A 27,409-nucleotide genomic window follows, 5' to 3' on the forward strand; every position below is an offset into this window, starting at 1 on the left:
TATTATTACAAAATGGAGCACCAATTGAAAAGATAAATAAAAGTCATTCCACAACATAGACTGTTCATTGTACGATTAAACAAATAGGGAATAAATATAGAATTTTGGCAATAAAAAAATGATAGTTCAATATACAAACATTATACTAAAATAGTACTAAAAGAGAATTCTCTTATTTGATTGGTTCATTGAATAAGAAAAATGTAACATCTAGTGGATGCTATATTTCGTGCCTACGACAAGAACTAGAAATTTAGAGTCAAATATAGATATATAGATTTATTCATAAAATATGTATTCTATCTTTGATATATCCATTGCACACCAAGGTGCGATTGGTTTGGTTGTACAAAGTTATTGTAGGTAGACGTAATATTTAGCTTTTACACACCCAACTATGTTATTATTATTTTTATTTATCTTTTATCGACTCTGGTGAAATGGAGATACCAAATCGGCTTCGATACTATTATAACATCCCATACCAAACTATGTACGTTCAAGTTAGTCTTACACACTACGATGCATTTTTCAAGAACATTCTACGCCTTTGAAACACAGAAATACCGCTCATTCATTTCATCCAATGGGGGAGATGAGAATATTTCCTCTTGCTCTTTCGCTTTCTTGGTGTTTGAATGCCTCCACAACATCTGCAAATGAGTATGGACTCCTTGGACCAATCATTGGCTTCACTTTTCTGCTTTCGATGAATTTCGCTAGCCTTTCTAGATCACTGCCTTCATGCTTCACAATCACATTCACTGCTCTCTGATGCGGAGGAAACGATGCAATGTTCACTATTCCCCCCCCCCCTCCTTCGCAACCACATGAGACTTGGAAGATTCGCCTGTAAATTACAAAAAATCAAACCCCTTTCTACAAAATCTCGTCCAAACAAAAAAAACTTTTAAAAAATCACTTGCACTCCCCTTCTGTTGGCACTTGTCATACCGCATTTACTGTGGGAGCTTTAGGTTAGGATATAATGGCTCCAATCAGTGGTGAACCAGTTCATGCTGCTACTTTGGACTGCTATGGCACTGCCATCGAACAAACGCCCGCGCAAGTTTGTCTCGAAGGTTTTCCATGAGGTAATCTTGATATTGTCCTTCCTTTGCAAGAATTTGATGCTGCATGTGACTGGTTAGAACAACATACCTTGATAGGGTATTTTGTTGGTAGGACCCCCCCTGAAGCTATGCTCAGAGAATGGGTTAACAAAAGCTGGACTCCTCATGGCGTCTGCCTTGACGTCGTGCAAAACCTTACAAAAGGTTTTTTTATTTCATTTCGCTAACCCGTTGCAAGATGACACGATTTTTACCAACGGCCCTTGGTCTGTGCATTCCTCTCTGCTTGTTTTTTAAAAATGGTCCCGAGACTTTTCTGTCTCAGACGATAAAAAGCTTAGGGTTCCTGTTTGGGTTGAATTCCTAGGTCTACCCTTGCCCTGCTAGCCTTTTATTGAGTCTATTTCCCAAGCCCTTGGCAAAGTTGTTACCAAGGAGCCAGAGAAATTTTTTAATGCTCGCCCTCAGCAGCGTGTTTGCATTGAAGTTGATCTTTCTAAAGATCTCAAGGATTCAGTGGAAATCCAGATTGGCACTCAAACCTTCGCAAAGAAGGTGCTTTACTTGAACCTACCTAACACCTATTATAGGTGCCAGCCTACGGAACACAAGATCAGGGACTGCCCTTTGGCCATGCCTAGGGTCAAACCCCAGCCTAAAGCGACGCCTGTCAAGCAGGTCGAAGGAAAAAAAGAAGAATGGGTTACTGTTGGGCGCAAAGGCAAGCCTGCCTTGAATCCTTTGGACCCCAAGCCATCCTATGCGGCTGTAACCGCGATTCCTCCTACTTCCATAGAAGTATCAGTGCCTACTAGCATGGAGACGCCAGCGGCTTCTGTTGCACCGATTTCGGTTTCGCAGGTTTCAAACCCTGCTGGCTCGCAGGGGATTAAGGCAACCACCAGGACCTCGTCCTTGGCTAGGGCTCATTCTCCTCTTGCAGTCTCTTCCATAGTACCACTAGGAACAAGGTGTTCTTGCAGTCCTCCTGGATGTGCGAAGATATCAGGGGTCAAATGGCAGGCTGTAAGTCCAGAGGATTTCCCGTCTGACTTTCACCCAGTTTCTACCTTTTTGCAGAATAGTTACTCCTCTCTCGAGGACGAGGATGATATGGAATATTTTTCATGAACTTCCTCTCTTGGAATGTTCGAGGTCTTACAGACCTCCCTAGAAAATTCTATGTCTGGGATACCCATTATAGACTTGGGAATTTAGATTTTCTTTGCCTGCAAGAAGTTAAGATTTATGGTTTCATTCTTTCTGCTGCATGCTGCGTCATTTGGCAGGATAGCGTCATGTTTCCTTCTCAGCATGAAGCTGGCCGAGGTGGTGTAGTTACTCTCCTGTCACCTCGCCTTCATTCTGCTATTATTTCACACGGTTTTGACCCCACACACTATATTATTCGGCTTTTTCTTTCCATCAACAATCATTCTTTTGGAGTCATTAATGTTTATGCCTCCAATGATGCTGTGGAAAGGGCACAAATGTGGGTTTGGCTTGCTGACAACCTGCCGCCAGCTACTTGGGTCCTGTGTGGGGACTTCAATATAGTTGAAGTGGCTTCTGACAAAGATGGCATTCTACCTAAGTTCCGTTGGACAGCTGGGGAAAGAGAAGCCTAGTTTTACATGTGTCATAAATTGGGCCTCTTTGATCCCAATACTAGCTGTCATCATGATAATGGGGCTTGGCACACTTGGTCCAATTTTCAAGCTGGTCCTGACCGCATATTAAAACGTCTTGATCATGCTATGATCTCGATGCAATCTTTTTTTTATTTTTCTGAAGATCGTGATCTACCTATCACTCCCCTGACAGATGTGACGTTGTCAGACCACTATCCCATTTATTTTGGCATTTCTTGGCAAACAGTTGTCCCCAAAGTGGTTAAGTCTCAATTCTTCCTTAACACGTCTGTGCTATTGCATGCCTCCACTATCTCCCACATACAACGTGTCTAGAATTTGGAACCACGTCCACATTCCCATCGAGGTTGGATTCAATGGTGGAATGATGCCATTACCAGAACAAGTCATTTTTTGCGCATCTACAGGCGTCAGCTGGCAATTTTCAGAAAATGATCTTATGAAGCCAACACCCTTGCCCTCAAAAAAGCCTCTGAAGTGCTCAACTTCAACCCCTTTGATGTGGATCTGCAACTTCAGCTTGCCAAGCTTTGCCATGAAAAGAAAATTGTTGATAACTATGCTGCCTGAGGAGCTCAAATCAAAGCCCGTCTCCACTGGTTGGAGGTTGGCGACAAAGCCTCAAAGGAGTTCTTCCAAGCTCTCTGAGCCCATCATACCAATATTGGGAATAAAAAGATAAAACAGGGAACTGATGTTCTTTCTAGTCTGCCAGACATCCTGCAAGCTTTTGTTCTTCATCTATGAGAACATTTTTGCTTCGTAGGGCCATTCGGTTGCTCAGGAGGAGGCTCTCAGAAAGTGTATTACTGTTACTCCAAACCGCCTCGCGGTTGAGCAACGCGCTTTCTATGAGCAACTTCTTTCCCTCCAAGACCTTAAAGAGGCAGCTTACTCCATGGCAGATGAAAAATCCCTTGGGTTTGATGGATTTCCTTGTGAATTCTACAAACATCTTTGGGAGCAAATTGGTCCTGATTTGCACAAAGTCTATCTTGAAGCATACCATTCTAAAAGCTTAGGAGCGATCATAAATAAAGGCAATATTAAATTCATACCTAAAGCTGGTGATCCTGAGGACATCTGCAACTGGAGGCCCATCACCCTCCTGAATGTGTCTTATAAGATCATTGCTAAGGCGCTCTCTCTCAAAATCCACCATATGCTTCCTCTAATTGTGCGGCCTGAACAAACTAGCTTCATCAAATCTAGGTATATTCTTGACAACATCATTGCTGTCTAGGAAGGTATGGAATGGGCCCGTAAGTCCAAGCAGCAAGCTATCTTTTTAAAGATAGATTTTGCTAAAGCCTATGATCGCATTGAATGGCCTTTCATTTTGGCTATGCTTCAGGCTCTGAGTTTTGGTCCCAATTTCCTTCAGTCCGTGGAGATGCTCTTTGGTGACGCTAATGCTTGCATCACCATCAATAATTTGCAATATGAAGCTTTTGGACTTTTTCGTTCCATCAAACAAGGTTGTCCGTTAGCTCCAGCGCTTTATGTCCTTGCTGCCGAAGGTTTTGGTTATTTACTTGCTCACTGTGTGTCTTCTGGGCTGGTCCATGGCATTTCCTTGCCTGATTCTTCCTCCCAGTTAGTCAATGGTCATTTTGCTGATGATTCTTTTCTCACTCTTCTTGAAGATGAAGAAAACATCAAAAATGCTTTAAATTGTCTTGACACTTTTTTTCAAGCCTCTGGCTCTGCCATTCAATGGCATAAAACGCTCTATTACCGACAATCTTTTTTTCCAGCTCCACCTTGGCTCAGCCAATTCCAATGAAAATGGGTTACTCATGGAGAATTTTTCCACTTTCTTGTCATTCCCTTTGCTTTCCAGGCTTCCCCTGTGGAACTTTGGAATGCTGTGCTTACAAAGATTAACAAAAAGCTTGATTATTGGATCACTAAGCCGCTTTCTCTTGCTGGTAAATTCCAGATTTGTTCTAAGATTTTGGCTTCCACCCATGTGTTTTATTCTTCTTGTTGGGCTCCCTCCAAAGCTTCATATCTCAAATTAGAACGTTTGCTCAGAGATTTTCTTTGCGCCTCTGGTTCTAACCATCATGGTTTTCACAGAGCTTCTTGGGATTTCTGTTGTCTCCCAAGGGAATCTGGGGGTCTCGGCTTGCTTTCCACTCAGAAGTAGGGCCTTGCCCTCTGTGCTAAATGGATTATCAGAGCTATTTCTAGAGATGAAGCCTGGAAAATTCTTGTCAGGCATTGCATCTCTTCAGGCTTCCTTGCTAATAGACCAGCGTGGAAGTGAATTGGTTTTCAGACCCTTCTCACTATGCGAGAACCAGTGGTCATACAGGGCTCTTTCATTATAAAGAGCATCTGGAAAGCTAGGGAAGCTGTTAAACCTTGGCTTCGTTGGGCTGCTAATGAGTTCCACAATGGGTTGTCCTTAAAGCAGCAAAACATTTGGTGGTCTCCCATGTTTGCCTTCCAGGGTATTCCTCTTGCCAAGACTCAAGGTGCCAGTGCTCTGCGTTTCTATAAACATGGCATTCGCACTACTAAGGACATTTTTTCAAGAGTCACCATGAATTTCAGGTCTTGGGAGGATATGCAATTTCAATACCGCCTTGTACTTATGAGCTTCTGTTGTCTTCCATCCTTGTGCACTTACTTTATAAAGTGGGGATTCAGTCTGTTCGACCTTGGTGGTATGATTGGAAGTGGTTTCCTGCCACTCCATTTACCAATTATAAGCCCAATATGGGATACAGATGGCTTTCGCCCCACCTTCCGATGGTGGACACGCTTAATCAACGGTGACATTTGCATTCTTCACTTTCTCAATGGAGAAAATAGTTCGACACCATTTGGAGTGCCATTACAGAACTTAAGATTGCTCACTTTGCTTGGTACCTTGCTTTCCAAGGTCTTCCCTTGGGGCCTTGGCTCAAGCACATTGGGGTTCCTGATCCTAGATGCCCTTTCTGTGGCCAACTTGAGTCCTTTTTGCATATTTTTTGGTTTTGCAAATGTGCTCAGAATTATTGGCACTGGATCCATGATTTTTTCAAGCCTTTCAAGCCCGAACATTTTTCACGGCACATGATCCTGCTGGGTGATTCCCCCAGATTTCCTCAAAAGTTTTCCCAGATTTGGCATACTTTCAGGATGGAAATTTTGTTTTCTCTATGGAAAGATAGGAATGTAGTTTTATTCACTGGACCTGGAACGGGTCTTAAGCTGCCACCGTAGCCTTTAAGCTTAATAACTCTATTTGGATCTATCGTTGGAGGATTTGGAACAGGCTATACCTCTGCATCTTAAATGGGTTATTCTTTGACTCCGGCTACTGGTATCACTCACAGTTTTTTGGATGTTAACATTGCAATGTACACTAAGGCATGCATTTGTAACAATGTCATTATGAAGATACAGGTGCAAGCTAATAAAGTTGCCCTAGAGGTTGCCCACTTACAAGAATTGTTAAACCACTAGGGCAATGCTCCTTGTACCATTGCCAGAATGCCTCCGGATGCCTTGGCTGATGCCTCCTCATCTCGCGGTCGCCATTCCAGACGCTAGTCTTCTGGACGCCATTCGCACACGCCACACTCCCAGGGTCCCCGCCACCGCTCTCCTAGTAGTGGTCATGGCAGTTGGAGGCGTCGCTCCGCTTCCCCACCACGTGGTGGTTCTAGCTGGTCCCCGGCTCCCCCCCTGGGTGGGCTTCTGGCTAGTCTGCAGCTCCTCTCCCTAGACGAGCGCACTCTGGCAAGTTTCCCTGGCTAACCTTGGCAATTTCTCCTCCGCGGCCAGACAAGAAGGATGCGGAGACTGCAACTACCCCAGATCCTGCGGATGTTGTTGACGGTTAGATTGTTCCTAGTCCGCCTCACAATCCCACTGATGCGTGGGGATTTCCTGATAAAGATGATCCTCCTCCCTCTACTGGTACTGCCTTGGTAGCATGAGGTTGTTCTAAATGTTTTTTTTTTTATGAATAGTCTATAGGTTCTAGCTACGGCCATGTTGTTTGCTCCGGCTTCGACCGATTGAACTCATTCGCGAGGTGATCCTGTATCCTCCGACCCTTTTTAATGAATTGTAATCTTAGTAAATTTTATTAATTGAAAAGGACTATTCATCAAAAAAAAAAAAACAAATCTGAAACCCTAAACCCTATCCCTACCAATGGAGTCAAAAACTAAATCGAATTTCTCATCGACTTGCTTGTAGCTCTGCTTTGTATAATCCACTGCCAGATCCGCCCCTAGGCTCTTCAGAAACTCCACTTTCCCCATGCTGCAAGTCAAGACAATTCTACAAGCTATGATGACATCTAGAGATTTCTTCTCGCCATTGGAAAGAGTTCGTCAAATCGCACCTTGGGGGAAATGACTACCTGGATACCACGACAGTGGCTATCCAGCCACGAAATTCGTTCGGGTTGGATGTCGTATGCCCCATGCCATTCAAACGGTGTGACCAAATTGCTATCCTCTTCAATTGGATTGGTAGGTCAAACAAGAATATCTACTACGCTTAGAACTCGTTATGCACGATATTGTTTTGATGAACCGTATTAGAAAAACATATCGACGTGCAACATGACGCTCTTACTTTTTGAAATAAATATTAATTCCAATATTTTTATGTTCAATACTTTGCTGATCAAATACTAATTAGCTGATAAAATATTTGGATTGATATTTGATCTGAACAGGTTTCCCAATCAAAATGTTAACCTTAAAATAAAAAAATCCTAAGGATTTCCCAATCAACATTCAATTCTTTCCCGGTCTGATATTTTTTGTACATTCAATTTGATCGCCACATTCAATGACTGATTGAAATTTATGTTTTTCTTTTCTTCAATCTCTCCATTTTTGAAAAAAACACAGAGAAAATAACACAACAGTATATTCAGGAAATGAACACTCCAAAACTCCAGGCCCAGCCAGTCTATTTATAGCTGAATGTACAGAGTATTCTAGAGAAGAGTTTGGTAATGTTTTTAATGAGAGTAGTTGGTAGTTGGAAGGATGGTTGCCTCTAGAAACATCTTGGTCAGCGCCGACCATATTGTGCGGTGTAATTAATTTATGTTGACATCCCCCCTAAATTAATTACAATAGCTATACTAAATATCTACTATGTAAATATCCCCCCATAATCTACATATGATGGGTCCCGGCCTAAAGCCTTGTTAGGTACCCATTTACAATCTATTATCTCTTAAATATAATGGTTGGAATTCATAAGAATCCCCCCTGAATGACAACCATGAGACAATTATGTCACTACTCTTAAGCCCAAAAGATGTCGAAGAGATACAAACTTGGCTTCACTTAAAGCTTTGGTGAATAAATCAGCAATCTGGTCCTCTGTCTTGCAATATTGAAGATGAATCACCTGTTGTTGGAGGAGATGCCTGATATAATGATGATAAACTTCAATATGTTTGGTGCGAGCATGGAACACGGAATTCTTAGACAATGATATGGCACTTTGATTGTCATAAAGAAGTAGAGAAGGCCCTGCATGATGTTGCTTAAGAACTGATAGAATAGCTCATAGCCAAGTGATTCCTTTTGCTGCTTCGTTTGCCGTAGTATATTCAGCTTCTGTAGTGGATAGAGCTATGGTAGATTTCTTTTTACTGCACCAAGAAATGGGACCTGCACCAAGATAAACAACATAACCTGTAGTGGACTTACGATCATCCATGCACCCTACCCAATCAGAATCTGAATAGCCAATAAGGGAAATATCTCCATGAAATGAATAATAGATGCCCATCGTTAAAGTCCCTTTCACATATCTTAGTATTCTTTTAGCGGCTATCCAATGTGGGACTTTAGGTGAGCTCAAAAATCTGGAAACCACACTAACTGCAAAAGAAATATCAGGACGAGTGTGTGTTAAATATACAAGACTACCAACCAATTGCCTATATAAGGTAGGATCAACATCTTCACCTTCCATGTCCTTGCTTAATTTCAACCCCGGAGCAATTGGAGTAGATACACTTTTACAATCTATCATTTGAAACCTCTTCAATATGTCTAGGGCATACTTAGTTTGAGAAAGATAAAATCCATCATCCTTTTGCCATACTTGTATACCAAGAAAATAGTGTAAAAAACCAAGATCTGTCATCTCAAATGTATTTTGCAAGCTTAACTTTATGTTACTAATTTTATCCATGCTATGTCCTGTGATAATAAGATCATCAACATAAAGCACAATGATTATGATATCACCACTAGCAAATTCCTTCACATACAAATTTGGATCATGTTGACTATTATGGAAGCCTTGAATTTGAAAATATTTATCAATTTTAGCATACCAAGCCCTTGGAGCCTGTTTGAGACCATATAAAGAATTCTTTAATTTGCAAACCAAATGTTCTTTCCCTTGTATTTGAAATCCTTGTGGCTGAGTCATATAAATCTCTTCATCAATTTCACCATTCAAAAATGCATTTTTAACATCCATTTGGTGTAAAGGCCACTTAAAATGAGCTGCTAATGCTATAGTAACTCTAACAGTACTAATCTTTGCTACTGGGGCAAAAGTTTCTGTGTAATCAATCCCTTCTTTTTGTGAATACCCTTTGGCTACAAGTCTTGCCTTATGTTTTTCAATACTCCCATCTAACTTGAACTTGGTCTTATAAACCCACTTATTCTTAACCACATTCTTACCTTTTGGAAACTCTACCAATTCCCAAGTGTTGTTCTTTATCAAAGAATCATACTCATTTTTCATAGCTTCTTCCCATTCATGTTTTCCTTTGGCCTCTTCATATTTTTGAGGATCATTAGTTTTCATTATGGTGGTCATTAAAGCATAATTAATTTGATGAGTCCTTTGATAAATTTCTTGAATACTCTTGGTCTTTGGGGAAGGACTAGATTCTTCATCCATGTCAAAGGGTTCCTTGGAACTTTCACCAGTTTCAAAATCATTAGGATCTTCATGATTCTTAATGGTCACGTGTGGAATAGGAGTGGATATTTTCATATCATCAAACCCCTCATTAAACTTGACATCCCTACTTGTAAACACATCTTCTACACTAGGATCATACAACCTATATCCTTTCCTTTGGTCATCATACCCCACAAAGGTGCACTTAATGCTTTTCTTATCAAATTTCTTTTGTCTAATCTCATCTGGTACATGGGCATAGGCTTCACATCCAAACACTCTAAAATACTTAACATTAGGTTTTCTTCCACTCCAAGCTTCTTCAGGAGTAATGTTTTGCAAAACATTTGTGGGAGATCTATTCAAAACATGAGATGCAGTATTAATAGCTTCAGCCCATAAAAACAAAGGAAGATTCTTAGATTGTAGCATACAACGTGCCATTTCCACTAAAGTCCTATTCTTCCTTTCAGCAATACCATTTTGTTGAGGAGTATATCTAATAGTCATCTCTCTTTTGATCCCATGATGCTCACAAAATGATTTGAACCTATTGTTTACATATTCTCCACCATTATCAGTTCTAATTCTCTTGATCTTATTTCCACTTTCATTTTCCACAAGAGCTTTAAATATTTCAAATTTGTTAAACACTTCATCCTTTTGTTTCAAGAAATAAACCCAAATTTTTCTTGAAAAATCATCAATAAATGTCAAGATATACCTAGCTCCCCCCCTTTGATGTTGGATTCATAGGACCACACAAATCACTATGGATAAGTTCTAGACTTTTCTTTGCTCTCCATCTAGACCTCTGAAAAGTGTCTCTATGTTGTTTACCAACCATGCATCCTTCACACACATTTGTATTTAATTTTATCCAAGGTAATCCATTAACCATATTCATCTTTGAAAGCATAGCCAAACTTTGATAATTTAAATGACCATACCTTTGATGCCATAACTCACTTAAGGATGATCTTGTAGTGATATAAGCCTTCTTAGCAACACTAGCTTGAAATTTATATAATCCATCATTCTCAACTCCTCTAGCAACTATTTTGTATCCATCATTAATATTCTTGATTAAACACTTATCTGAATAAAACTCCACCTTATATCCATGTTGAGTTATTTGACTCACTGATAGAAGATTTTTAGCCAACCTAGGTACAAAATTCACATTAGTTATCTCTAAATTTTTACCATCATTACCTTTCATTTAAATTGTACCTATTTCTTCTATGTCATGTGAACTATCATCACCAAGAAATATTTTTGCACCTCTTGTCGCTTCTAAAGAGCTAAAAATATTTTTGTTGTGGGTTGGATGTTGGCTAGCTCCTGAATCAATATACCATGCATTACTTGAATCACCTTGAGCAGCCAAAGAAGCTATCATTATATGATGATCACCCTCTTCTTGAACAAAATTTGATTGCCTTCTTTGATTAAACCTTTTTTGCCATTTCTTAAAATATTGATCACTTTTATGCCCTTCTTTTCCACACTTAAAACATTTGACAGTATTTGCTCCTTTGAGATTATTATTGTAATTTCTCCCTTCATTTTGTGGCCTTTGATAATTTTGCCTATTTTGATTATCTCTTTGTTGAGACCATTGTCTTTGATAATTTCTATATTGATTCCCTTGATTAGGTCTTTGATTTTGATATGTTCTTTCTTGATTATAATTCTTGTATTTCCCTCTAGCTACAAATGCTTGACTCTTACTAGACTCACTTGTAAACTTGTGAAGCCTTTCTTCTTCGTTTAACAAAGCACCATAAACTTCTTGCAATTTTATATTTTCAAATTTGTCAGTTAATTCTAAAGTGCGAATGAAATTATTATACTCCTCTGGAAGACTTTCAATTAAAAATTCTATGATTTCATCATCTTCATACTCAACCTTCATCATTGCAAGTTGATTTCTTAGGTTTTTCAATCTAGCAATATGATCATTCATGCTATCTCCTTCTTTCATTTTCAAATGAGTTAATTGCCTCTTAATATCCATTGCTTTTAACTTACTTGTTCTTTCATACATTGTTTGTAGAGTTTCCTATATTGCCTTTGTTGTTTTTAGACCTTGAACATGAGGCCTAATCCCTAGACTAATTTGCCACAAAAGTGTAGCACGTGCATTCATATCTTTTTTATTCCATTTATCAAGTTTATCTTGATCCTTAGGTTCTTCTTCTTTGACTAGTTCCCATAAATCTTTCATTTGTAAAATTAACTCCATCTCACGTTTTCAATTAGCATAATTTGATCCATCCAATTTTTCACTAACCACAAGACTAGACATCTCATTGGCAGTCATAGTTGAATTCCAATCAATTACCGACACACATGCACTCAATCACATAAGCATCAAGTATCTAGCAAAGACCATGCCTTGATATTGGCCTTCTTAAGAACCTATTAAACAAGGACTTTTAAATAAAAATCTTTATCAAATTCATCTTTTCCACACAAAGTTACCCACTTTCTATTCTTATCAATCTCTTCACAATAAATCTTTAATAACATTTCTTAATGATATACATCCACACACTTTGAAGCATACAGAATTTGTATCTTCCAAAAGATACGCTCACTTCTCAATCATACAAACATATCTAAACAAACAAAGGATTAGTGCATCTTCTAAATCACAAGAGCATTCAACACTTCAACTGCACTTGAAAAATCACAGTAAGATAGATAACCATAACAATATAAATGGCACCCAATTCTGTCCCACACAACAACTTAATCCTTCAATATTTCAAATAACTCTTCATCAACACCACTACCATGAACAAACTTACTCAATCTCTTCACAAATTTGAAATAACCAAACGATCATTAACAACTTCAGATTTAAAGAGACATTCGATAGTTCATTGCTTATTTCGGCGGCACAATAGAATAGAGAAAGCTCTATATTAAAACAATAAGCATTACAGCCCCACACAACACTATACTCTTTTATCTTTCAATACGTACCTCTTAGAAATTCAAATGTACTCTTTGACCAACAATAATTTCTGCTCCTCCAGGAATGGTTGCAACAGATCTACTTTCTTCAGCACGTTATCTTTCTTCTCTCAGACAATGCCAATGCCAACAGTTCAAAGAAACACTTCAACTCCAACAGCAGCTTGTAGATTGTAACAACAATCTCCTTCAGTTCAAATAGAAAAACAAAACATTCACCAATCATTAATCATGGCTCTGATACCATGAAAAACACACAGAGAAAATAACACAGCAGTATATTCAGGAAATGAGCGCTGCAAAACTCCAGGCCCAGCCAGTCTATTTATAGCTGAATGTACAGAGTATTCTAGAGAAGAGTTTGGTAATGTTTTTAATAAGAGTAGTTGGCAGTTGGAAGGATGGCCGCCTCTAGAAACATCTTGGTCGGTGCCGACCATACTTTGTGGTGTAATTAATTTATGTTGACAATTTTTCCATTGCGGTGTCATCACTGCTTACGTAGAGCTCGGTATAGAGGATGAATGCGATTATTATATAAGATCCGCCTTGTTCCTTTACTACATCCGAGTCTGAAAAGTGTGTTAATTAGGCAAAGAGATCATCTGATTGTGAGTAAAAATGGTGAAGGCGTGGTTTTACAACGAGTACGGCTCCGTAGATGTCCTTCAATTTGGGGAAATCTCACTTCCCAGCTTAGGTCCAGGCCAGGTTTTGATTAAAGTTCGCGCAGCTGGTCTGAATCCGAAGGATTACAAGATACACTAAGATGGCATGAGGCGCAGCGCGGATGCCCCTTTTCCTGTATATCAACCAGAACCTCTTTTATTTAGGGTTTAAAGTTTTTGTATAAGATTTCATTCATTAAAAAGTTCTTTAAAATCTCCTCTTCGTTTGGTGTCGATTTGGCAGGTGGTGCCGGGGTGTGACGTGGCCGGGGTCATCGCTGACGTGGGCGAGGACGTGTCCAAGTTCAAGAAGGGCGACGATGTTTACGGCGACATTCATGATGGGACTAGGGAAAACAGTAAGCAGTTGGGCACTCTGGCTGAGTACACGATGGCAGAAGAACATCTGTTGGCGTTGAAACCCAAAAATCGGTCTTTTGAAGAAGCCGCCAATTTGTCGCTTGCGCTCTTAACCGCGTCGCAGGCGTTTGATACCGTTGGATTTCAAAAGGGGCAGAGCGTGTTTATTGTGAGAGGCGCAGGCGGCGTGGGCAGCCTGGCAATCTAGTTGGCAAAGAACATTTTCAAAGCTTCCAGAATCGTATCGACTTGTAGTACGGGGAAAGTGGAGTTTGTGAAGAGCCTAGGGGCGGATCTGGTTGTGGATTATACGAGGCAGAGCTACGATCAAGTGGATGAGAAGTTCAATTTTGTTTTCGACACAATTGGTAGGGTTAGGGTTTAGGGTTTCAGATTTGTTATTTTCGTTCCGGATAATATTTTTTTAGCTTGGACGGGATCACACCAAGCAGAGCTACGAGCAAGTAGATGAAAAGTTTGATTTTGTTTTCGACACCATAGGTAGGGTTAGGGTTTCAATTTGTTATTTGTGTTTCTGAGAATCGTAGAAGGGTTTGACGAACAAAATTCGAAATCTTTTTTATTTACAGGTGAATCGTTCAAATCTCACGTGGTTGTAAAGGAGGAAGGTAAAATTGTGGACATTGCAACATTTCCGCCGCATCAGAGAGCAGTGAATGTGATTGTGAAACCCATTGGTGGCGATCTGGAAAGGCTGGGGAAATTCATTGAGAGCGGGAAAGTGAAGGCTGTGATCGATCCGAAGAGCCCGTATTCGTTTTCTGATGTTGTGGAGGCGTTCAAATACCTGGAGAGCGGAAGAGCGAGAGGGAAGATTGTGATATCCTCCACTGAATGAGCGGCGTTTGTTTCAACGCATAGAAAAATTAGCAGACTGTCGCTGAGAAGCAAACGACTATGTATCGCAGCTTAGTGTGCAATGGGCACACTATAGTGTGAAGTAAAAAATAATTTTAATAATTTTAATTAAAGTAAAAAATAATGTTGGGGATATTATAATATAGATTTAATGGTACCACTATAAAATCTTTTTTACATATTTAAACAATATTAAGGGTCACTAACAATATTAAAAAAATTTAGGATGGGTAGAAAGAATAAGGGGAAATCACTTATCAAGTTAGATGTGCAAGACATCCCAAATGAAAGAAGTCATTTCTCAAGTTGTGAACTTGAATGGACACCTATTGGAGATGATAGTAAACAGCAAATAGATTGGTGTGCTGCTATCCCTTTTGAGAGGCTCCCTCACTTTGTCAAAGGGGAAGGTTTCTTGGATAGTATTGAAACAACATTTATACGTAAAAGGATTTTGGAGAGTAATTTGATAGAACCTACTAACCATGCCACAAAGATGTATTCAAGGTTTGTCTAGCTTTAATAAATTGATTAAGCATGTGACTTTTTTTTATATCCATTGATTTATATATTTTCACATGTTTAAACAATTATCATTGTGCTTTTGGGCCACTAGAAAAAAGAAATGCACCAAAAAGCAAGGAAAGAAGTCACACTTTTACTCAAAAAAGGGGTTGTCAAACTCATTTTAATGTTAGGGTTATGTATGGTAGACTAGATGTTGCAATAATTACATATAATGAATTTAGTCATCAAGATGCCAATGGTGAATTTTGTCATGGAAAAAATGACCCTTTTGGTGATCCAAGGAGTAGTTTTGCACCAAGGTTATCAACTGAATGTAAATCATATATTGAATCCTTACTATTGATGGGCATGGGGATTGACATAATATGTGAATAACATTACCTAAATTCTGATTTGACAAAGTTGATGAATAAGAGGGATACTTGTTTGCTAAGAAAGGATGTGTTAAATGCATGGAAAAGAGTACGTTTCCTACGTTCACAAAAAAATGAAGATGATGCAAAAAGTGAATGTTTGTGGCATATAGAGGAGAAAGATAACTTCTTTTTTTATAAAACACCAAAAAATAAAAAAAATATTCTATTTATCATAGGCATCCAAACACCATGGATGCAAGAGATGATGGTGAAATATTCACATGATTCAATTATTGTGATGGACTCTACATTCTCAACAAACAATACTGTGTGAGTAGAACACTTTTAATTTTATTTATGGATGTTAATTTAGCCATTAGTTTTATTTGTCTAAAAAATTAATATATCGTTGCTTTTTTCATGTGTAGTATCAACTTTATACTTTGCTTGTATTTGATGAACAAGAAGCCGGTGTACCAGTTGCATGGGTCATATCCTCAAGAAGTAAAGTTGAGGATATAAATGAATGGCTAATAGAAATTTATAAAAGAGGGAAACAATATAGAGAAGATTGGCATGTCAATGCATTCATGACAGATGATGCTAGCACCAAAATTGAAGCAATAAGGTTTTCTCCAACCTTAGTTTATAGTTAGAAGAATGCAAATTTTTAATGTTTAGTTTATACAGATATATGTTTTCAAATTTTTAGCATAAACAAGTTCCAATTTAAGAATTTTTTTTTTAGAATACTACTTATGAACTTTGATAATTAATTGTCTTGTAGATTATCCTTTAAGTGTCTTATGCATTTGACATGTGCATAGGGCGTGGTTGAAGAATGTGTACAAGTAAGTTAATATTTTATTAGAATATATGAAAAATCACATACATAACATCATAACTCTGTATTGTTGTATATAATCCAGATTTGTTAAAAATAAAGATGCTGGAACAAGAATATTTGATAGACTGGGTGAGATAATGTATGCAATGGATGAAAATGAAGATGCCATTACTGATTTGATAATGAAGTTCATAGAAGAATTCAAAGAAGAGACAAAATTCATTAATTACTTTTAGAATTATTGGTCCCATGATGAGAGTCGCATTGGTAGGACCATCAAGATTATCTTTTATATTTTATTATGAATTTATATAATTTAAATTTATTATTCTATATGCTAAGATGTCATGTTTGTTTTTCTAGCGATGTGGGCAAAAAGTTTTGAAGCTTCCCTCATGCAAATCAAGAAACTAATGCTTTGATAGAGTCATATCACTCCCACATCAAGATTCAACATCTAAGTGATCGTTCTAGGAAATGCACAAGAAGAATGGATTGGCTCATCTATGCACTTCTTCATAGGGTAGAGCCATTCTAGAAAAATAAAAGATATTTGGAACAATTTGGATTTTTAACCAACTTCAAAAAGGAAAGATATTACATAATTGCATTAGAAAGATCAAAATTAATACTAGATACTGATTGCTATCAAGATGACCAACTACCAAACACATATAAAGTTAGAAGTCAAACTATTCCAGCAAAATGGTATTTCGTAAGGAATTTTGGACCAAATTTGCATGTGTGTGATTGTGAATGGGCAAAAAGAGGAAACACATGCAAGCATGTGTTGAAGATCTTATATATTCTAAAGAGAAACACACACGATAAAGTTGTTGGTAAGTATCATTTAAAATTTAGCATTAATTTATTTACATTTTATTAAAAAAAATCTACATTAACTATATTAGTCTCATTTAAAATTACAGAAGCTTCTACTCCATTGGTCGTTAATGATGAGGAAGTCATAGGAAGATCGAGTCATGACATTAATGTCATTGGTAATGATCAATATAATCTCTATAGTTAAATATTAAATGATTTTATGATTCTCAACATTAATTACGTAATATTTCAATTGTAGATGGTTGTATACTTTCTGGAAATCAAGATGTGCTTGAGATTAACGTTGGTGAAGGTGACAAAACTGGTAAATTTCAAAACTATCATTTTTAATGAAATTTCAATATTTATCAGTAATTTTGACTTTTTCATTACATTTGTATTGTAGATAGTTGGAATTTATCTACTACTATCAATGATAAGTTTCAAAAATTTGCTGATTATTTAAATTCATTGCTCAAAAATTTACCAACTAGTGATTATGACAAAGACAACTTTAGTCAATCTGTTGACAAATTTAGAGAAATTCATGCATCTCTTGCTTCAACTTCCAAATTTAAACCAATCCTTGGCTCAGATAACATATCTATGAGACGAATAGCACCATGGTTTAGTCCAAGTAAAATGAAAAAAGTCATTCCATTCACAAAAAGCATAAATCCCTGTCTAGAAACATAAATAGTAGAGTTGAGGAGAATGAAAATTTCAAGTTCCCCTCTATAGGATGCAAAAAGAAAAAGAAAAAGAAAAAGAGTACAAATCACTCAAATATAGCTATTCAAGAAGAAAGAGATATTATCAGGGAACAAGGTGAGTGTATTTTTAAGAAAAAATATTTTTGTAATTACATAGCAATAATTCTTATTTTTATTTCATGTATTAATCATATGTCATTGTAGGTTTGGGTGATCGAGAAAGTATTCCACGACGTCAATTACCTTTCTCCATTGATTTAAACCATACAACAATTGGTGAAGTGAAGTTTCCAAATGGTAAGCTTTTAGCTATTAAGTGTCTTTGTTACTTTTATAATAAAATACTTGGTTCATAGTTCTAACCACTTCTATATGTACAAGATACAATTATTAGAGATCAACCATCAATGATCAATACTATCCCTGTCCATATCTTTGAACAAGTTATTGTAGGTAGGTAGTAATTTTAATATTGTTTAGATTATTTACATAAATTAATTTTATACTTGGACATTTTATATAAGTTAAAATGTTAAATATAGGTTTTTATTATGTAGATTTGGATGATCAACAAGATTCTCAACAACTTACGTTGCCCTTCTCTATTGATCTTAACCAAACATTAATAACAATGGATGTGATAAATACTAGACATGTTAATGACATTATATAAATCAATGAATTATGAGTCTTTAGTTTGTAAATTTATTTTTCCAAAGTTTACATACTAAATGTTCATATTATTGCAAGATTAGATGATGAACAGAAAAATCAAGAATACATGCGACCAGATTCTATTGAATCTAATCAAGCATCAACAAAAAATGATGCAATAGAAGCTAGATATGGTAATGAAGTTATGAAATAAACATAATTATGAGTATTAAATTGACAACTATATTTTAAATTTATTGATGATATATATTAAATGTTAATGCTTTATTTGAATTAGATGATCAACAAAAAATTCAAAAAAGCATGCAACCATATTTTATTGATCTTAATCAAACAATAGTAAGAATGAACATAATGCAAAGTAGAGATGGTAAGGAAAATACGAAATGAACTTAATCGATTGTGTCTTTAGTTTGAAAATGAATTTTATTATTAACACAATATATTTGCAGGTGTTGATAATGTTTATATGGAGGATGGTGATCAACACTTTTTGTAAATTTATCGAAGTGATAAAATTGGTTCCAATTAGAAGAGAGGTCAATATAAGTCGAGACTAAGAGCTTCACTATGAAGAATTTTTAAAACATATTGTATTATTTTATCATCCAAATATTACATCCTTGATTTTGTGCTTTTACAAGGGATTTGATTTTGTCTCATAGTGAAAGCATTATGATGTTTTGAGTTATATTTTGGTAAAATAGTTGTTCATCATCTTCATATATTTATGTTGTCTTGAACTTTCCATGTGTTATTTGATTAAAGTTAGCATGTAACGTTTGATCCAACTTTAGTATTGGAATAACACAAATGTTGAAGTAACATATATGTGTATGGTTATGAATAACATGGTCAAATTAAGCAATTTTTTTGTAACATTTTATATGGTTAAGAATCACGTAATTTTTCTCATTCTTAATTAGAAGAAAATAAGATGACAAGATATAGAATATATAAAATGAAATGATTAAGTAGGTTAATTGTCTAAGAAATTATATTCAACATGGTTGTCTTATGAATTATTTTGTACAAAAAATTGATACTTGATAAGTAAGAGATCATTTCCATGGAGGAAACTTCGTAATTAAGCGCACTCAGGTTGGAGTAGTACTAGGATGGGTGACCTCTCAGAAAGTCTTGGTGCTTCACGCCTATGAGCATCACGTAGATCCAATGAGTGCTAACTGTTACATTTATACTCATGAGAGATGGATTCATGTTGAATCACTACTCATGAAACATGGGTCAATGAGTTTGACTCAAAATCACACACTTAAATCTTGAGAGGAATATAAAAAATTGATACTTTCTTAGTTTGTTGTCATTAAATAAGTTTAATAAATAAATGTGGAACTCTATGTATGCTTCTAGGTGCGATTGTGTGTTATTTTAACAGTATCAACATTTTGGATCATACTCAATGATCCATCATTAGGATGAGAGAGCTAAGAGAACATTTAATGTTACATGACAATGGAGACAACACATAAACATCTATGTTAAAAAATAAACAAGTTTGAAAACATATGTATTTTTATGTTGTATTTATAAAAGAAATAAAATATTTTAAATTTTGTTTATTTATTTATTATAATTATTAATTTTAAACTATTTCATTTCAAATTTTAAAATTATTTTCTTTTTCAAAATCAGCTAGAAATCTTAAATATGTTAAATATAATTATGCTATTTTTATTTATTTTTAATGTACTAAATTATTAATTGAATTTCATAATATAATAATCAATTGATTTAATCTTATCTCTCAAACAACTAATTTTTCTTTAAAACACTTATTACTTCTATAAAATAAACAACAATTATTTTATTTCTATATTACTATATATTTTTTTAAAAAAATTAACAATATAATTATTATAATAAAAATATATAAATTCTGATAGCAATATCAAAATTTGACTTGCTGTGAAAATTATCTCCCACTTATCAATTGATCAGCTTCACCCCTGTGAGCATCACCTAGATCCAATGAGTGCTAAGTCTTCCATTTATTCTCATGAGAGATGGATTCATGTTGAATCACTACTCATGAAACATGGGTCAATGAGTTTGACTCACAATCACACAGTTAAATCTTGATAGCAATATCACAACTATATAAATTCTATTTACTTGTCTAAAATAACTAATATTTATTATATTATTATGTACATAATTTTTTAAAATTATAGAACAATGTAAATATAATTTAAATATACACTGTAAATATAAACTTTAACAACAATGTAAATAATACACTTTAGTGGAGAATCTAAAAATGATAATTTTAAAAAAGTAAGGTGCGAAGAATAAGGGGCCAAAATAAAGGCAAGGGGATGGTGGAGGGCAGTGTCTGATAACATACAATAGAGTTAGAATACGGAAAAGTTGGAATTAACAGACGTTGTTACTTGCACCTATTGACTGCTCTGACCGAAGGATGGAGTGCCACGATGGAGGGGCCCGACCGGTGCAAATATGTTGCACTGTAGCCGGTGCCAAGTAGAATCACCTCCAACAGTATGCGACAGAAGACAAAAGTACCAAAAGTACGGTGACTTGTTAAAAAAATTCAAAATATAGTTAAAAATCAATTTAAGTGTATGTTGTTCTATATAGTAGAATCAATAATAAAAATTAAATATCTAAATAAAATAGATAAAGTTTAAATATACCTAATAAAACAACAAAATAAAATTCATTCTATTCTATATTGAAAAACGGTAAGGTAATATTCACAAGAAAGAAATTTTACTATTTTATTAGTTTTAATATTGTATTCTTAATATGCATAAGAAAGAAACTTCACTATTTTATTACAAAAATATTCGGTGTCAGCAAATCTGATAGTATGCTGCAGCGAGCAAAGTACGGCAACTTTTATGGCCATGCATGGGCATCCGGTCATGTATATTTAACTGGCTAGGTAGCCATTGCCTTTGGCACTGGCTATGGTGCAACATATTTGCACCTAGCCGCTGCCCTAGCCTGCTCGTCCCGGTTACCTCACTGTACTGTCCTTTTGTCCTTTGCTGACAGAAATATATTTATACAGTCGTGCAAGAAAATTGATTTTTGCAATGAATTAAAACTGTTAATGCTTTTAAATTAAAAAAACCAAACCTTTTACTATAATTACAGATGATAGTTTACATGGGATACTTAGATGATTTTAAACTAAACTTTGATTTTTTAATATATTATATGGTTTAGTAGGATGCATAGTGCATAGTGGAACTTAAATTATAAGTTAATAATTTTTATTTGAATATTTTAAATTATAGATAACAATACATTTCATTTACTTTTAATTTATATATGTAATAAGTCAATTTTAAGTATCGTCGATTGAACACATTTCTTAAACTTTTCATTTTCACTAACAAAATGTAACATATTGTAATGTCTACACACACACACACACACACACACACACACACACACACACATATATATATATGCAAACACAATACAATTTAAATCATTAGATTTCAATTGTAATATATTGATATTACAAGATTTAAAATCTAATCTTATGGTGTGCCAAACAATGTCAAAAAAATATTAAATAGGGAAACCTACAACACTTAATGAACGTGACCTAGTATATCACTTTTAATCAAAATGGTGTTGAAGATTATGTTAGCTTGTATGCATTTAATTTTCATAAATAGATGGGTAAGTTAAAATAATACATTCGAAATGGTAATTTTAGAAAGTATGTTTATTTATTTTAGATAAACTATTTGAAGTCAAATTTTTTATTTTATTGTTTAAATTAAAATATTTGTAAGTATTCTATTGTTAAACTTCATTTATTTAAGTTTTTTCAAAATAATATATATTTTTCTTTTAATAGCTTCTAAAGATCATATTATTTCTAAAGAAATCACACAAGAATGTAAGTTTTTACAATATCCTCTTTTGATAATTCTACGTCTCTTTCCCAATTTAAGGTAGAGAGTCGTTGTTTCTTTAATCAAACTTTTCATATAATTATAGATGATATTTGTATATATATTTAGAATGACAAGTAAAAAAAAATTGTTCTAATTTTAAATAATTTTAAAATTATGATTATCTCTTTAAAAACAATTAATTTTCTATTGATATAGAATCATAATTATTTAGTTAATTGAAATGGATAATTTATAATTAATATTTGAATAAGGATAATTCTAAATTTTCTATACTAGTATTTACATTACAAGCCATTGCATTTTTTTAGTGAGAAAGAAAAAATTAAGAAATGTGTTCATAGTTATAAAAACTGACTTATTACATATATAGATTTAACTTTTTCTAAAAAAATATTATTATTTTACTATTATATAATGATAAAAATAAGTAAGATCTTAAACTTATTATTAAATAAATTATTTAAAACTAAATAAAATGTATTCTTATCTATAATTTTAAATATTCAAATAAAAATTAAATCTATAATTTTTAGTTAAAATATTTTTAAAAACTATTTAAATTTATCATTCCATAAATTCAAATAAAAATTATTAATTTATAATTTAACTTCCACTATGCACCCTACTAAACCATATAATATATTAAAAATATTTAGTTTAAAACCAAATATCATCTATACTTTTAAAAGGTTAGATTTTTTAATTTAAAAGTATTGTGAGTTTTAATTCAATTTGAAAATTAATTTTTTTTGGAGGGCAACATAAATATATTTTTGTCAGCGAAGGACATAATGATAGTACACCGAGGTCGTCGGATGGGTAGGCAAGGGTAGCGGGTTAGGTGCAAATATGTTGCAGTGTAGCGGTGCCTAAATTATATTATTAGTAATATTTTTATTTTTAGTATAACTTTACTTAGTAATAATTTTTAAAATAATATGATTATAATTTTATTAATTCTAAACTCTTATTATATAATTAGAAAAAAAATCTTTTTAATTATATTAATAAATAAATATTATTTATTCTTTTCATTAATAATTTTTTTTAGAATAAATTCAAAATTTTAAAATATCAGAGAAAATGAGAAATAACATTAATTTTATTGAATGATTTCATTTATATCTATAAATCTAGTTAACCAAATTTTCACTTTATTTATTAAATTCATAATATAATATAATGCATTTTAAAACATTTAAGTTTTCTATAAGAGATTTTAAGGTAAAAAATAATAATTTAAAATAAAAAAGGATAAAAAATTAATAAATATAATTTAGCCTCTTTTATATAATATAATGAAAACTCGTATATCATTCCATTTTATTTTCTTATGTTGTGTATTTGAGTGTTGTAACACCTTTTATCTTGTTGATTTATTCATGTTATATATTCTACATAGCATACAATAAATTTCTATAATCAATGAGTTTGTATAATTAATTTCTCTATTTCATGGAGAGACCTGATAGAATGATCCAACCATAATATTTAGAAATTTGCATTTTATCTATCAATTCCACAATTTTTAAAAAAAAAAAAGATATTAAGATTTGAAGATATATATGTATTCTCATTCAGGTTATAAATGATTTTATTTGAAAGTTTATAAAATTCAGTTTTTTCATTTAAAATTAAAATTTCATTGTCATAGATTATTAAATAATATTTTTTTCATAATTATTAACTTTATAAATCTATTAACTTTATAAATCAATTGACTTTAATTAAACAAAATTTATTTTATTACTATACTAAAAAGAATTGTAGCGATGGTACTTAAAACAACATAAATATTTGAATACAGTCAAAAAGTTTACTTTGCGGACGGTGACTGGCATATTTACTGACATGGCAAATGTGTCAGAAATAAACATAGAATGTATTAATACTTTGTTACAGGATGGTACAGTGAGGTCACTGGGACGGGCAGGCCAGGGCAGCGGCTAGGTGCATATATGCTGCACCGTAGCCGGTGTCGTTGCCTTTTCCCCCCTCCTTCGCAACCACACGAGACTTGAAAGATTCGCCTGTAAATTACAAAAAATAAAAATAAAAAACAAAAATTCAAATCCCTTTCTTCAAAATCCCGTCTAAACAAAAAAAACTATTAGCGGAAACGAAAATAAAAAATCTAAAACCCTAAACCATAACCCTACCAATGGAGTCGAAAACGAAATCGAATTTCTCATCTACTTGCTCGTAGCTCTGCCTCGTCTAATCCACCACCAAATCCGCCCCCAGGCTCTTCACGAACTCCACTTTCTCCGTGCTGCAAGTGGAGACAACTCTAGAAGCTTCAAATACATTCTTCGCTAGCTAGATCGCCAGGCTGCCCACTCCGCCCGTGCCTCCCACACTAAACACGCTCTATCCTTTCTGAAAATTAACCGTGTCGAACGCTTCTAGTGCGGTAAACTGGCAGCTTCCTCGAAAGATAGATCTTTGGGCTTGAACGCCAACAGATGTTCTTCTGCCATAGTGTACTCGGCCAGAGTGCCCACCTGCTTCGGATTTCCTACCTTGAAATCTTGGATTTTGCCGTAAACCTCGTCGCCCTTCTTAAACTTCGACACGCCCTCGCTCGCGTTGAAAACTTCTCCTGCCATGTCACACCCTGGTACCATTTGCCAAACAGACCCCAAACAAAAGACATAAAATATATTTTATGTGCTTCTAAATTAATCAACTCCAAAAACAAAAATAAACCAGGTTTTGATTGAAGCATACACGAAAGGGGGCATCGGTGGTGTGTAGGACGCCATATTGGTGAATCTTGTAATCCGCAGGACTGAGAGCAGCTGCACGAACTTTAATCAAGACTGTTAGATGTTAAATTAATTATCTCAGGCTTGGTCGGCACAGACCAAAGAACTCTCCAGAAACACACATGCAACATGTGCAGCCGTCTTCTACCATCCATTCCAACTGCCTTTCATTTTCCAGCTAACTCCTCCTACAGTGTAAATGGCATTTAATATATATTTCTCTATAAATATAATGGACTGAGCCTGTGTTCAGCAGAGCCCATTTTATGGGTTTCTCCATAGCTTCTCCTCTCTATGACTTTCTCTCTTGTTTAGTTTCTTTTTTGTCTTGTGCTATAATTTTCATCATGGTATCAGAGCTTATGGTAAATGATCCAAAAGTCTTGAGAGAGCAATGAGTAAAATATTGTGATACAATTGCTAATGTCTTGTGAGAAGGCTGCCCATTATGGAGCTGGATTGAAGTTCTGTGAATGCTAATTTGTTAAGTGAGCTGAAAGTGGAAAAAAGTGTTGCAAAGGAGATCCAAAGAAATTTCCTCAAAAGAGATTGTTATCATGTGTGAGAGTGAATGTTCAAGCCATTGTGAAAGATGATTGATATTGTCTTTGAATGGAAGATGGTTGGTGGTGTATTTGGGCAAATAATGTGATTTGTGATGTAGACAGTTAACGAGGTAGCATATTGTGTTAAAGGATAACTCGTGCTAAAGAAAGATATTGCTAGAAGGAAGAGAAAATTGGAAGTATGATATTGTTGGAAATGTGTGAAATTGGAGTGGATAATAAAAAATAAAGAAGCATTGCTGCTTTGAAGCAACTCAAGAGTGTTGGATTGCTATTAATGCGGGAATGTCAAGTTCTTATTCATATGTTTGTGGGATGTGGAGCAACTTTGTGCAAGCGGGAGAGCCAAAGATTGCATACATATTTCTAATGTGACAAGAAAATATCAAGGGAGTGCCATGAGAAAGAGAGAAGCCATGAAAAAAAGGAAGCTAAAGTTGAAAGTGAAAGCTAATTTTGTTATTATTAAGAGTACTTTATTATGTGTTTTTATTTGAAATATGTGTAGAGTATTATAAGTCATTTGTAGGAGTTAGCATTCATTATGAAAAGAGATGGCATGCTAGAATTGTTGTCATGGTGCAAAGGTCTGTGTGTGTGCTGATTGGATAAAAGTATTGGGATTGGAAGTGAGAATTTGTTTGTCTAATTGTGAAGGATATGATGTTCTTGATAGTGGTCATGTAATAGAAGTTGATTGCATTGATATCCCCCAACCAAGTGATGAAAATTGAATTAGTAATGATTGTTAATGGGCTATATGAATGTATGGGGTGCATTATCAGTTGTACCCGACACCTTAGAGTTTGACTGAATGTATTGATGAACCATGTATCTGAAAAGGATTCCTATAGAATTGGCGAGTACAACGGCTGGGTACCCATGTATCTCGGTAGATGGATTTCTTTTTATATGGACTCAATATTTAGTTTGATGCAGGTACAAAAAAGAAAGGCCCAGAGTGGTGATAGTTTCCCCATAGTGATGATTCGTGGTCATTAGAACCAATGAGTGCTTGGTTTGTAAACCATTTGAGTACAAAGTTTATGGTGATCTTGAAACCATTTGTGTGATGTTTGAGAAGTTTGTGGTGAACTTAAAACCACTTTGAGATTGCATCGGTTATGGGTAATCCGTACAAAACCTAGAGTGATTATGATGAGGGAAACAAGATGAGTGAAAGCATTTGATAATTGATTGTAAATGGGTACCTAACAAGGCTTAAGGCCAGGACCCATCATCTCTAGATTATGGAGGGATTTCTAAGAAAGAAAAAATATGATAATTAATTTATGGAGGGATGTTAGATGTTAAATTAATTATCTCAGGCTTGGTCGGCACAGACCAAAGAACACTCCAGAAACACACATGCAACATGTGCAGCCGTCTTCCACCGTCCATTCCAACTGCCTTTCATTTTCCAGCTAACTCCTCCTACAGTGTAAATGGCATTTAATATATATTTATCTATAAATATAATGGACTGGGCCTGTGTTCAGCAGAGCCCATTTTCTGGGTTTCTCCATGGCTTCTCCTCTCTATGACTTTCTCTCCTGTTTAGTTTCTTTTTTGTCCTGTGCTGTAATTTTCATCAAAGACCTGGCCTGGCCAAAGCTTGGAGCTTCGATTTCCCCAAATTGAAGGACATCTACAGATCCGTACTCGTTGTAAAATCACGCCTTCACCAT

The 27,409-nt window shown here is 35.0% G+C and overlaps 2 pseudogenes across 1 annotated transcript; one reads left to right on the forward strand and one right to left on the reverse strand.

The window, feature by feature from the left end:
- Positions 1–579: 579 nt before the first annotated feature.
- Positions 580–27,409, reverse strand: LOC149540810 (2-methylene-furan-3-one reductase-like; annotated as a pseudogene).
- LOC149540811 (2-methylene-furan-3-one reductase-like) lies at positions 13,199–14,644 on the forward strand (annotated as a pseudogene). Its single transcript, XR_016356444.1, has 3 exons — positions 13,199–13,417; positions 13,526–14,009; positions 14,232–14,644. The product of XR_016356444.1 is annotated as a 2-methylene-furan-3-one reductase-like (transcript).

Source organism: Cupressus sempervirens, chromosome 9 (assembly GCF_028749045.1).
Source record: "Cupressus sempervirens isolate cs-2001-9-10 chromosome 9, ASM2874904v1, whole genome shotgun sequence".
NCBI classification, from domain to species: domain Eukaryota; kingdom Viridiplantae; phylum Streptophyta; class Pinopsida; order Cupressales; family Cupressaceae; genus Cupressus; species Cupressus sempervirens.